This window comes from Triticum dicoccoides, chromosome 5A, assembly GCF_002162155.2.
Source record: "Triticum dicoccoides isolate Atlit2015 ecotype Zavitan chromosome 5A, WEW_v2.0, whole genome shotgun sequence".
NCBI lineage: Eukaryota > Viridiplantae > Streptophyta > Magnoliopsida > Poales > Poaceae > Triticum > Triticum dicoccoides.
The window spans coordinates 570,489,030-570,503,935 of record NC_041388.1 but is presented as its reverse complement, the minus strand read 5'-3'; positions in this window follow the sequence as shown (position 1 = coordinate 570,503,935).

The window sequence follows — 14,906 nt, the reverse complement described above, 5'->3', positions numbered from 1 at the left end:
TTTTCTGGCTGTGACCGTTTTGCTAGGTGGACGGAAAAACCTGGACCATAGCCCAGGAAAATCGATCGCATCTGTACCGTCAGCACAACTCCGTCCACTCCCGCCAACTAGCCATGCTGCCCCGCTTGGTATTTCTACCGTACATACGCCACACATGCAGCCCCCCCTCATTTCCCCCAATTTCTGCGGCAGGCGACGAACTTCATTTATGACGCCTGCATGTCGGATCTGTGCCAACGGACGGCTGTGATAATACTACTACATAGTAGTATGACCCATATCGCTGCTCTCAAATACGGTGGTACATAGTAGTCAGAAAAAGAGAGAGATACAGAGAGAGCATGTGCGTGAGACTCCCCGACACCCCGAGAGAGATTGTGAGCATGTGTGAAAGAAAAATGCCGATGCATATAAAGTGTGTGCACTTATGTGGTAGATAGAGAGATATATAGCGCGTTTGTGAGAACGGGCCGAGGCATAGTGCATCTACGTGTAAAAGGCGGTTCTATTTTTGGATGAGATCATGAATTTTGCAAATTGCGTATGGACGAAAATCAATCTATCAGACACCCATACTCTAGTAAATTCTAGCATGTGCATGTGTTTATTTCATATTATCGATCCATAGAGTGAGAGCGGCTTGAAATACAGGCAATGGATGCTTTTGCAATTCATATATAAACATTAATTAGTGCACTCCATATTGTTAGTGTGAAGCACTTTATACATTTGTCACTTGCATGGATACATTCCAAATTGCTAGCTATGAAATAGAATACATGTCGAATTCAATATAAAGGGGGTTTCGAAGATTCGAATTCATAGGAAGTGCATTCATCTATTTGAACCCGAGATAATGGCATTTGTAAATCAGATGTAAAAGGGGTATCAATCTTTGTTGTGCGTTTGAACATGCTATATATATTCATACGCATGTCTAACTTTTTTTTTTGCAGCCAAGGAGATTATATCTGGAACCATGCATGAACTGAGATAAGTTGCATATTTTTTAATATATACTCGTGTACAATGTATATTCAATTGTACCACCTCCATTCCAAAGTAATCGTAGCTTTAGGATTTTCAAGAGTAAAGATTTGTGAAGTTTGACAAATCCTGAATGTTCAATTCAAAAGAACCAAAAAGGTTAATGCTTCTTCTCCCAAATATTGAACGAAGCGCCAAATAGGCCTCTGGCCACCCGAAACCGAGCGAGACTAATGTTTGGTGGTAGGAAATTACTGTCCCGACTCTGGTCCGTGTAGCTTATCGGCCCGATGTCCACCGGGGTAGGTTTGTAACTTCACCAAGAGGCCAGTCTCAACCGCCTCCGAGAAGCATTCATACGCCATGGGCACCTAAACACCCATGCGCTCGGCCGAAATCTATCCCGCCCACATTTGGGACACCTGAGATTAATGTCCTACCCCCAACCCGCAATATGTTCGAAATTTTAGATGGGGGCAAAGTTTGTAACTTTCCCCAAATTCAAACAAGCGCGCCAAAACATTGTTCCCCCCTTAGTTCCTCGCCTCCCTCTGTTTCCCCATTCATACTCTGTGGTCATCAAAACGCCCTCTCCACCAGCCGCGAAACCCCAGCCTCCTCCATCCTCCACCCCATAGCGCCCAATCCACCGCCGCCCTCCTCCATCACGCCGAAGCCGGTACCTCGACGTCGTCGTCCAATGCAACCCTCAAGGACTTAGCAGCTGAAGTCGATGTAGAGCTGCCTCCACGACGCCGATGCCGACGTGCGCCGTACCAGAACTACTCCGACCACGCCATCCTGCGCCTCACTGCTGTCGCTCCACCGTCGCAACCGTCCACCGCACCGGAGCTGTTCCTGCTACGCCGTCATTCGCCGCCTCGGATCTGCTTCCCCGTCGCCGACAGACGGCCACCACACCACCCTCAACAACTTCGCCATGGGTTCATTCAAGGCTGCACCGTCCTCCACAACTTCTTGTTTCCAGCGAACCACAAGAAGTTCGTTGAAAAAACAGAAGGAGGACACATCACTGCCAGCAGAAAGATGTACTCCTATTCCCTTCATGCAAACCTTACGTCTCTGCTCACACCGTATTCATCCCACGAAAGAAACTAGTTGAGCGCTTCTTACTGCATCTTCTTCGTGATACTAAATGCACAAGGGTTCCTCCCTTTACTATTTCACCTTTGCTAGAGGTTAGTAGCCCGCCTGGATTTCAATTCAGGGTCAGTCGAACCGCAATTAAAAGAAGCAGCATCCGCTTAGGCGCACGGAGCACCTAGTCCGCATGTTCGCCGGGGAAGCGGCGCATCGGTGTCTATCATAGGGGTGTGGGGCACAGGAGCTGCTTACGCCCGGTCTGGAGGTCGGCGGGGCTTGAATGGATTGCCGGGGGGCGGTGCCAAGCACGGCGATGCGGTGAGGCCGAGGGGAGGGCGCAAGAAGGGGACTGGGCCGGTGGTCGCTGCCGTTTCGAGGAAGTTCGTCAACACTGACTGGCTGGAGGTAGATGAAGGCGATTTGCCCGTTCTTTGTACATCGGACGGTGCAGAAAAAATGGATTGACCTATTTGTTTTCAGTCGAATGTTATTTTCATAGAATACAGTAGTAATTTAGTGTGCCATGCATGTTGCAGAGCTATCATATGTCTCCCGTCATTTATTTCTCACCAACCTGCTATCTTCTACCTTTACACTGTACTAATTGTGCACACACTTCACCCATACTCACACTATTGTTTTTTTATGCATGGGTATTTCAGAGTCTGACGCAGTGTTGATGAATCCTGAAAAGAAAAGACAGAAGTCGCTCCAGTGTAATTCGAAGATAAGCACTAAGCGTTTCAGCGCTCTAAAGGATGCAGTCTCAGCAGTTGGAGACAGTAAACATAGCTCTATAGTTGATGATCTCAATTGCCACACAACCATCCCAGGTGCTTGCTTTAACTTCGCACTGTCAAATGTGGTTGCATGTTGCATATGGTGTCTACCTTGTATTGCTTTCAATTTGGTTAAATTGTATCTGCTTACTTTACACATCATACCTTTGATAATGACATGCCTTCCTGTTTTTGATACATACTCCCTCCGTTCGGAATTACTAGTCCAAGAAATGAATGTATCTAGATGTATTTTAGTTGTAGATACATCCATTTTTGTGACAAGTAATTCCGAACGGAGGGAGTACTACATATGTCTATTAACCATGTTCGTACATCAAACTAATGCTTTTTTGTATCCCTCGTCAATCACTTATGATGAGACAGTCACCCGGGTGGGTTACTGTGAGACGCCATACTAGTTTAAAGAGTGCAGCGTCATCCTCCCCACATGATTCTCAAGAAACAGCAAGGCTAAATGAAGACAATCAACGTAGCTCTCTAGTTGATGACTGCAATTCCCCCACACCATCATCACAGGTGCTTCCTCTAACTTCGCAGTGTGATATGTGGTTGCATGTTGCATACGGTGTCTAGCTTGTAGTGCTTCTAATTAGGTAAATTACATCTGCTTGGTTTACACATTATACCTGTGAATATGACATGACTTACTATTTTTGGTACACACTACATCTATATGTTAACCTTGTTCTTACATGAAACTACCTCTCTTCTGTATCCTGCATCAATCACTTACGATGAGTCACTTTTATTCGTTGCATATTGCATATTATTTCTAGCCCGTTGCCATGTATTGCTTCTAATTTGGTCAAATACATTTGTTAGGGCACCCTTTTAATTTGGCAGAGTGATATTGGTTTCATCTTTCATATGGTTTCTAGCTTGCATTGATTCTAACAAGTTCAAGCACCTTGTGCTTAGTTTACACTTTATACATCATACATGTCAATATGTCACGCCGTCCTGTTTTTCATACATATTCCATCCTTCTATCATGCGGCTGCCTTACATGAAAGTAGTGTTCGTCAGTATCATGCATCAATGAGTTCTGAAGAGCAAATTTTATTCCTTTTTCTTATGAGTTTGACTTGACAAGGCAAAATCAAGAAAGAGGAAGGAAAAGCGTAAGGAAGGCGATGATGGTGGTCCTCTGCAGCAACGTAAACGGAGCATCTGTACTGATTCTCCTTGTACTGATAGTGCATTACAAGGTCCAAGTCTCCGCTCCCTACTCCACCATCCACGGTGCTTGCTCTAACTTGGCAGTGTGATATCTGGTTACATGTTGCATATGGTGTCTAGCTTGTATTGCTCCTAATTAGTGTAAACTGCATCTGCTTAGCTTACACATGATACGTGTGAATATGACATGCTTTCCTGTTTTTGGTACATACTATATTTGTCTATCACACCATGTTCTTACATGAAACTACTCTTCTTGTGTATCCTGCATCAGTCACTTATGATGAAACACCTTTAAGTTGGCAGTGTGATATTGGTTTGCGTCTTGAATATGATTTTTAGCATGTATTGCTTCTAGTTTGATGAATGCCACCTATGAAGAGACAGTTTTAACTTGGCAGAGTGATATTGATTGCACCTTTCATATGGTGTCTAGTTTGTAGTGCTTCTAATTTGTTGAAGTGCCTTCTGCTTAGTTACCACATCATAGGTGTGAATATGTCAAGCCGTCCATTTTTTCGTACATATTCCATCCTCGTATCAGGACTTTGCCTTTCATTAGAGTAGTGTTCGTCAGTATCATGCATGAATGAGTTCTGAAGAGCGAATTATATTCATTTTTTTGTCGGTTTGACCTCACAATGCAAAATCAATGAAGCTGAAGGAAATTGGCAAGGCATTGGATGATGGTGGTCCTTCCAAGCAACTGAAACGGAGGTTCTCTACAGATTCTACTCTGCCATCCTCCAAACAAGATTCACAAGACAACGCAAGGCTAGACAGTCAACGTAACTGTGTAGATGATGAGCACATCTCCCCTACTCCACCATCACAGGTGCTTGCTCTAACTTGGCACTATTATATGTGGTTGCATGTTGCGTATGATGTCTAACTTGTATTGTTTCTAATTTTTTTGAATAGGATCTGCTTACTTTACACATAATGCCTGTGAATATGATACGTGTTCCTGTTTCTAGAACATGCGTGTACATGATGAGCACATCTCCCCTACTCCACCATCACAGGTGCTTTCTCTAACTTGGCACTATTATATATGGTTGCATCTTGCGTATGATGCTTAGCTTGTATTGCTTCTAACTTTGTTGAATTGCATCTGCTTACTTTACACATAGTGCCTATGAATATGACACGTGTTCCTGTTTCTAGAACATACGTGTACATGATGAGCACATCTCCCTTACTCCACCATCACATGTGCTTTCTCTAACTTGGAACTGTTATATGTGGTTGTGTTTTTCGTATGATGTCTAGTTTGTATTGCTTCTGATTATGTTGAATTGCATCTGCGTAGCTTACAACTTATACCTGCAACGATCACTTACCCATAAGACACATTTAACTTGGCACTGTGATGTAGGTTGCATCTTGCATTGTCTTCTAGCTTGTACTTTTTCTAATTTCTTGAAATGGCACTTACGACGAGACACTTTTTACCTGATAGAGTGATATTGGTTGCATGTTCATATGGTGCCTAGCTTTCATTTCTTCTAATTTTGTTGAAATGCTTTCTGCTTACTGTTTTTTCATACATATTCCATCCTCCTATCGTACATGTGAATATGAAACGCTGCCCTTTTTTGATATATTCCATCCTCGCATCCTGCGCTTGCCTTACATCAAAGTAGTGTTCATCTGTATCATGCATCAACCAGTTATGCAGAGCTAATTTTATTCATCTTCTTGTGGTTTTGACTTCATAAGGCAATATCACAAAATAGGAAGGAAAAGAGTGAAGGAAATATGCCCTAGAGGCAATAATAAAGTTATTATTTATTTCCTTATAATCATGATAAAAGGTTTATTATTCATGCTAGAATTGTATTAACCGGAAACATAATACATGTGTGAATACATAGACAAACAAAGTGTCACTAGTATGCCTCTACTTGACTAGCTCGTTAATCAAAGATGGTTATGTTTCCTAACCATGAACAATGAGTTGTTATTTGATTAACGGGATCACATCATTAAGAGAATGATCTGATTGACATGACCCATTCCATTAGCTTAGCACCCGATCGTTTAGTATGTTGCTATTGCTTTCTTCATGACTTATACATGTTCCTGTAACTATGAGATTATGCAACTCCCGTTTACCGGAGGAACACTTTGGGTACTACCAAACGTCACAACGTAACTGGGTGATTATAAAGGAGTACTACAGGTGTCTCCAAAGGTACATGTTGGGTTAGCGTATTTCGAGATTAGGTTTTGTCACTCCGATTGTCGGAGAGGTATCTCTGGGCCCTCTCGGTAATGCACATCACATAAGCCTTGCAAGCATTGCAACTAATGAGTTAGTTGCGAGATGATGTATTATGGAACGAGTAAAGAGACTTGCCGGCAACGAGATTGAACTAGGTATGGGATACCGACGATCGAATCTCCGGCAAGTAACATACCGATGACAAAGGGAACAACGTATGTTGTTATGCGGTCTGACCGATAAAGATCTTCATAGAATATGTAGGAGCCAATATGGGCATCCAGGTCCCGCTATTGGTTATTGACCGGAGACATGTCTCGGTCATGACTACATTGTTCTCGAACCCGTAGGGTCCGCACGCTTAAGGTTACGATGACAATTATATTATGAGTTTAGGCATTTTGATGTACCGAAGGTTGTTCGAAGTCCCGGATGTGATCACGGACATGACGAGGAGTCTCGAAATGGTCGAGACGTAAAGATTGATATATTGGAAGCCTATGTTTGGATATCGGAAGTGTTCCGGGTGAAATCGGGATTTTACCGGAGTACCGGGAAGGTTACCGGAACCCCCCGGGAGCTAAATGGGCCATGATGGGCCTTAGTGGAAAAGAGAAGAGGCAGCCCTACATGGGCTGCGCGCCTCCCCCTTCCCCTAGTCCTATTAGGACTAGGAGAGGTGGCCGGCCCCCTCTCTCTCTTTCCCCCCTCCGTGAATCCTATTCCAACTAGGATGGGGGGGGGGGGAATCCTACTCCCAGAGGGAGTAGGACTCTCCTGGCGCGCCTCCTGTGGCCGGCCAGCCTCCCCCTCTAGTCCTTTATATACTGAGGTAGAGGCACCCTAGAACACACAAGTTGATCCACGTGATCTATTCCTTAGCCGTGCGCGGTGCCCCCAGCCACCATATTCCTCGATAATACTGTAGCGGAGTTTAGGCGAAGCCCTGCTGCTGTGGTGCATCAAGATCGTCATCACGCCGTCGTGCTGACGGAACTCTTCCCCGACACTTTGCTGGATCGGAGTCCGGGGATCCTCATCGAGCTGAACGTGTGCTCGAACTCGGAGGTGCCGTAGTTTCGGTGCTTGATCGGTCGGATCGGGAAGACGTACAACTACTTCCTCTACGTTGCGTCAACGCTTCCGCAGTCGGTCTGCGTGGGTACGTAGAAAACACTCTCCCCTCTCGTTGCTATGCATCACCATGATCTTGCGTGTGCGTAGGAAAATTTTGAAATTACTACGAAACCCAACAGTGGCATCCGAGCCTAGGTTTTATGGTTTGATGTTATTTGCACGAGTAGAACACAAGTGAGTTGTGGGCGATATAAGTCATACTGCCTACCAGCATGTCATACTTGGTTCGGCGGTATTGTTGGACGAGACGACCCGGACCAACATTACGCGTACGCTTACGCGAGACCGGTTCCCCCGACGTGCTTTGCACACAGGTGGCTTGCGGGCGGCTGTCTCTCCAACTTTAGTTGAACCAAGTGTGGCTACGCCCGGTCCTTGCGAAGGTTAAAACGGAGTCTATTTGCCAAACTATCGTTGTGGTTTTGATGCGTAGGTGAGATTGGTTCTTGCTTAAGCCCATAGCAGCCACGTAAAACTTGCAACAACAAAGTAGAGGACGTCTAACTTATTTTTGCAGGGCATGTTGTGATGTGATATGGTCAAGGCATGATGCTGAATTTTATTGTATGAGATGATCATGTTTTGTAACCGAGTTATCGGCAACTGGCAGGAGCCATATGGTTGTCGCTTTATTGTATGCAATGCAATCGCGATGTAATGCTTTACTTTATTACTAAACGGTAGTGATAGTCGTGGAAGCATAAGATTGACGAGACGACAACGACGCTACGATGGAGATCAAGGTGTCGCGCCGGTGATGATGGTGATCATAACGGTGCTTCGGAGATGGAGATCACAAGCACAAGATGATGATGGCCATATCATATCACTTATATTGATTGCATGAGATGTTTATCCTTTTATGCATCTTATCTTGCTTTGATTGACGGTAGCATTATAAGATGATCTCTCACTAAATTATCAAGAAGTGTTCTCCCTGAGTATGCACCGTTGCCAAAGTTCGTCGTGCCCAGACACCATGTGATGATCGGGTGTGATAAGCTCTACGTCCATCTACAACGGGTGCAAGCCAGTTTTGCACACGCAGAATACTCAGGTTAAACTTGACGAGCCTAGCATATGCAGATATGGCCTCGGAACACGGAGACCGAAAGGTCGAGCGTGAATCATATAGTAGATATGATCAACATAACGATGTTCACCATTGAAAACTACTCCATCTCACGTGATGATCGGTTATGGTTTAGTTGATTTGGATCACGTAATCACTTAGAAGATTAGAGGGATGTCTATCTAAGTGGGAGTTCTTAAGTAATTTTATTAATTGAACTTAAACTTATCATGAACTTAGTACCTGATAGTATCTTGCTTGTTTATGTTGATTGTAGATAGATGGCTCGTGCTATTGTTCCGTTGAATTTTAATGCATTCCTTGAGAAAGCAAAGTTGAAAGATGATGGTAGCAATTATACGGACTGGGTCCGTAACTTGAGGATTATCCTCATTGCTGCTCAGAAGAATTACGTCCTGGAAGCACCGCTGGGTGCCAGGCCTGCTGCTAGAGCAACACCAGATGTTATGAATGTCTGGCAGAGCAAAGCTGATGACTACTCGATAGTTCAGTGTGCCATGCTTTACGGCTTAGAATCGGGACTTCAACGACGTTTTGAACGTCATGGAGCATATGAGATGTTCCAGGAGTTGAAGTTAATATTTCAAGCAAATGCCCGGATTGAGAGATATGAAGTCTCCAATAAGTTCTATAGCTGCAAGATGGAGGAGAACAGTTCTGTCAGTGAGCATATACTCAAAATGTCTGGGTATAATAATCACTTGATTCAATTGGGAGTTAATCTTCCGGATGATTGCGTCATTGATAGAATTCTCCAATCATTGCCACCAAGCTACAAGAGCTTTGTGATGAACTATAATATGCAAGGGATGAACAAGACTATTCCCGAGCTCTTCGCAATGCTGAAAGCTGCGGAGGTAGAAATCAAGAAGGAGCATCAAGTGTTGATGGTTAACAAGACCACTAGTTTCAAGAAAAAGGGCAAAGGGAAGAAGAAGGGGAACTTCAAGAAGAACAGCAAGCAAGTTGCTGCTCAGGAGAAGAAACCCAATCTGGACCTAAGCCTGAAACTGAGTGCTTCTACTGCAAGCAGACTGGTCACTGGAAGCGGAACTGCCCCAAGTATTTGGCGGATAAGAAGGATGGCAAGGCGAACAAAGGTATATGTGATATACATGTTATTGATGTGTACCTTACTAGAGCTCGCAGTAGCACCTGGGTATTTGATACTGGTTCTGTTGCTAATATTTGCAACTCGAAGCAGGGACTACGGAATAAGCGGGCACTGGCAAAGGACGAGGTGACGATGTGCGTGGGAAACGGTTCCAAAGTCGATGTGATCGCGGTCGGCACGCTACCTGTACATCTACCTTCGGGATTAATATTAGACCTAAATAATTGTTATTTGGTGCCAGCGTTGAGCATGAACATTATATCTGGATCTTGTTTAATGCGAGACGGTTATTCATTTAAATCAGAGAATAATGGTTGTTCTATTTATATGAGTAATATCTTTTATGGTCATGCACCTTTGAAGAGTGGTCTATTTTTGATGAATCTCGATAGTAGTGATACACATATTCATAATGTTGAAGCCAAAAGATGCAGAGTTAATAATGAAAGTGCAACTTATTTGTGGCACTGTCGTTTAGGTCATATCGGTGTAAAGCGCATGAAGAAACTCCATACTGATGGACTTTTGGAACCACTTGATTATGAATCACTTGGTACTTGCGAACCGTGCCTCATGGGCAAAGATGACTAAAACACCATTCTCCGGTACTATGGAGAGAGCAACAGATTTGTTGGAAATCATACATACCGATGTATGTGGTCCGATGAATATTGAGGCTCGTGGCGGATATCGTTATTTTCTCACCTTCACAGATGACTTAAGCAGATATGGGTATATCTACTTAATGAAACATAAGTCTGAAACATTTGAAAAGTTCAAAGAATTTCAGAGTGAAGTTGAAAATCATCGTAACAAGAAAATAAAGTTTCTACGATCTGATCGTGGAGGAGAATATTTGAGTTACGAGTTTGGTGTACATTTGAAAAATTGTGGAATAGTTTCGCAACTCACGCCACCCGGAACACCACAGCGTAATGGTGTGTCCGAACGTCGTAATCGTACTTTACTAGATATGGTGCGATCTATGGTGTCTCTTACTGATTTACCGCTATCGTTTTGGGGTTATGCTTTAGAGACGGCCGCATTCACGTTAAATAGGGCACCATCAAAATCCGTTGAGACGACACCTTATGAACTGTGGTTTGGCAAGAAACCAAAGTTGTCGTTTCTTAAATCTTGGGGCTGCGATGCTTATGTGAAAAAGCTTCAACCTGATAAGCTCGAACCCAAATCGGAGAAATGTGTCTTCATAGGATACCCAAAGGAGACTGTTGGGTACACCTTCTATCACAGATCCGAAGGCAAGACATTCGTTGCTAAGAATGGATCCTTTCTAGAGAAGGAGTTTCTCTCGAAAGAAGTGAGTGGGAGGGAAGTAGAACTTGACGAGGTAACTGTACCTGCTCCTTTATTGGAAAGTAGTACATCACAGAAAACTGTTTCTGCGACACCTACACCAATAAGTGAGGAAGCATATGATGATGGTCATGAAACTTCAGATCAAGATACTACTGAACCTCGTAGATCAACCAGAGTAAGATCCGCGCCAGAGTGGTACGGTAATCCTGTTCTGGAAATCATGCTACTAGATCATGATGAACCTACGAACTATGAAGAAGCGATGGTGAGCCCAGATTCCGCAAAGTGGCTTGAAGCCATGAAATCTGAGATGGGATCCATGTATGAGAACAAAGTATGGACTTTGGTTGACTTGCCCGATGATCGGCAAGCAATGAGAATAAATGGATCTTCAAGAAGAAGACTGACGCTGATGGTAATGTTACTATCTATAAAGCTCGACTTGTCGCGAAAGGTTTTCGGCAAGTTCAAGGGATTAACTATGATGAGACCTTCTCACCCGTAGCGATGCTTAAGTCCGTCGAAATCATGTTAGCAATTGCCGCATTTTATGATTATGAAATTTGGCAAATGGATGTCAAAACTGCATTCCTGAATGGATTTCTGGAAGAAGAGTTGTATATGATGCAACCAGAAGGTTTTTTCGATCCAAAAGGAGATAACAAAGTGTGCAAGCTCCAGCGATCCATTTATGGACTGGTGCAAGCCTCTTGGAGTTGGAATAAACGCTTTGATAGTGTGATCAAAGCATTTGGTTTTATACAGACTTTCGGAGAAGCCTGTATTTACAAGAAAGTGAGTGGGAGCTCTGTAGCATTTCTGATATTATATGTGGATGACATATTACTAATTGGAAATGATATAGAATTTCTGGATAGCATAAAGGGATACTTGAATAAGAGTTTTTCAATGAAAGACCTCGATGAAGCTGCTTACATATTAGGCATAAAGATCTATAGAGATAGATCAAAACGCTTAATTGGACTTTCACAAACAACATACCTTGACAAAATTTTGAAGAAGTTCAAAATGGATCAAGCAAAGAAAGGATTCTTGCCTATGTTACAAGGTGTGAAATTGAGTAAGACTCAATGCCCGACCACTGCAGAAGATAGAGAGAATATGAAAGATGTTCCCTATGCATCAGCCATAGGATCTATCATGTATGCAATGCTGTGTACCAGACCCGTTGCGTGCCTTGCTATAAGTCTAGCAGGGAGGTACCAAAGTAATCCAGGAGTGGATCACTGGACAGCGGTCAAGAACATCCTGAAATACCTGAAAAGGACTAAGGATATGTTTCTCATATATGGAGGTGACAAAGAGCTTGTCGTAAATGGTTACGTTGATGCAAGCTTTGACACTGATCCGGACGATTCTAAATCGCAAACCGGATACGTGTTTACATTAAATGGTGGAGCTGTCAGTTGGTGCAGTTCTAAACAAAGCGTCATAGCGGGATCTACATGTGAAGCGGAGTACATAGCTGCTTCAGAAGCAGCGAACGAAGGAGTCTGGATGAAGGAGTTCATATCCGATCTAGGTGTCATACCTAGTGCATTGGATCCAATGAAAATCTTTTGTGACAATACTGGTGCAATTGCCTTGGCAAAGGAATCCAGATTTCACAAGAGAACCAAGCACATCAAGAGACGCTTCAATTCCATCCGGGATCTAGTCCAGGTGGGAGACATAGAGATTTGCAAGATACATACGAATCTGAATGTTGCAGACCCGTTGACTAAGCCTCTACCACGAGCAAAACATGATCAGCACCAAGGCTCCATGGGTGTTAGAATCATTACGGTGTAATCTAGATTATTGACTCTAGTGCAAGTGGGAGACTGAAGGAAATATGCCCTAGAGGCAATAATAAAGTTATTATTTATTTCCTTATAATCATGATAAAAGGTTTATTATTCATGCTAGAATTGTATTAACCGGAAACATAATACATGTGTGAATACATAGACAAACAAAGTGTCACTAGTATGCCTCTACTTGACTAGCTCGTTAATCAAAGATGGTTATGTTTCCTAACCATGAACAATGAGTTGTTATTTGATTAACGGGATCACATCATTAAGAGAATGATCTGATTGACATGACCCATTCCATTAGCTTAGCACCCGATCGTTTAGTATGTTGCTATTGCTTTCTTCATGACTTATACATGTTCCTGTAACTATGAGATTATGCAACTCCCGTTTACCGGAGGAACACTTTGGGTACTACCAAACGTCACAACGTAACTGGGTGATTATAAAGGAGTACTACAGGTGTCTCCAAAGGTACATGTTGGGTTAGCGTATTTCGAGATTAGGTTTTGTCACTCCGATTGTCGGAGAGGTATCTCTGGGCCCTCTCGGTAATGCACATCACATAAGCCTTGCAAGCATTGCAACTAATGAGTTAGTTGCGAGATGATGTATTACGGAACGAGTAAAGAGACTTGCCGGCAACGAGATTGAACTAGGTATGGGATACCGACGATCGAATCTCCGGCAAGTAACATACCGATGACAAAGGGAACAACGTATGTTGTTATGCGGTCTGACCGATAAAGATCTTCATAGAATATGTAGGAGCCAATATGGGCATCCAGGTCCCGCTATTGGTTATTGACCGGAGACATGTCTCGGTCATGACTACATTGTTCTCGAACCCGTAGGGTCCGCACGCTTAAGGTTACGATGACAATTATATTATGAGTTTAGGCATTTTGATGTACCGAAGGTTGTTCGAAGTCCCGGATGTGATCACGGACATGACGAGGAGTCTCGAAATGGTCGAGACGTAAAGATTGATATATTGGAAGCCTATGTTTGGATATCGGAAGTGTTCCGGGTGAAATCGGGATTTTACCGGAGTACCGGGAAGGTTACCGGAACCCCCCGGGAGCTAAATGGGCCATGATGGGCCTTAGTGGAAAAGAGAAGAGGCAGCCCTACATGGGCTGCGCGCCTCCCCCTTCCCCTAGTCCTATTAGGACTAGGAGAGGTGGCCGGCCCCCTCTCTCTCTTTCCCCCCTCCGTGAATCCTATTCCAACTAGGATGGGGGGGGGGGAATCCTACTCCCAGAGGGAGTAGGACTCTCCTGGCGCGCCTCCTGTGGCCGGCCAGCCTCCCCCTCTAGTCCTTTATATACTGAGGTAGAGGCACCCTAGAACACACAAGTTGATCCACGTGATCTATTCCTTAGCCGTGCGCGGTGCCCCCAGCCACCATATTCCTCGATAATACTGTAGCGGAGTTTAGGCGAAGCCCTGCTGCTGTAGTGCATCAAGATCGTCATCACGCCGTCGTGCTGACGGAACTCTTCCCCGACACTTTGCTGGATCGGAGTCCGGGGATCCTCATCGAGCTGAACGTGTGCTCGAACTCGGAGGTGCCGTAGTTTCGGTGCTTGATCGGTCGGATCGGGAAGACGTACAACTACTTCCTCTACGTTGCGTCAACGCTTCCGCAGTCGGTCTGCGTGAGTACGTAGACAACACTCTCCCCTCTCGTTGCTATGCATCACCATGATCTTGCGTGTGCGTAGGAAAATTTTGAAATTACTACGAAACCCAACAAAGAGTAAGTTAGGGGATGTTGGTGGTCCTCCGCACCGATGCAAACAGAGACTCTCTAGATTTGCCACTTCTACTGCTAATGAAGTTGAAGTCCCAAGTCTACATGATGAGTTCATCTCCCGTACTCCACCATCGCAGGTGCTTGCTCTAAGTTGACAGTGTGATAATTGGTTTCATGTTGCATATGTTGTCTAGCGTGTATTTCTTCTATTTTGATTAAATTGCACCTGCTGAGTTCATACGTTATACATGTGCATATGACATGGAGTTCTGTGTATAGAATACACTGCATCTATCTATCATACCATGTTCTTACATCAAAGTACTGCTGCTGTGTATCCCGCATCAGTTACTCATAATTGGACAC